Here is a 205-nt window from a genome sequence, read left to right as displayed (position 1 = left end):
AAAACGAAGAAATTATACAAAAAAAAAAAACCAAATAAAAACAGAAAACAAAAACGTCAATGAATAAAAGGTATAGATGAAACAACGCGTAATGATGAGAATTAACGGAGAAAAAGAAATAACAAAGTGATTGCACAGGAACGTTTAATCGTTTACGATCGAAGTCTCGAAAAACTAGAAAATAAAAATAGAAGATTCTCGCGTA

Source organism: Habropoda laboriosa, unplaced genomic scaffold (genome assembly GCF_001263275.1).
Source record: "Habropoda laboriosa isolate 0110345459 unplaced genomic scaffold, ASM126327v1 scaffold5, whole genome shotgun sequence".
Taxonomy (NCBI): domain Eukaryota; kingdom Metazoa; phylum Arthropoda; class Insecta; order Hymenoptera; family Apidae; genus Habropoda; species Habropoda laboriosa.
The sequence above is the reverse complement of the archived record's forward strand: the minus strand, read 5'-3'. Positions refer to the sequence as shown.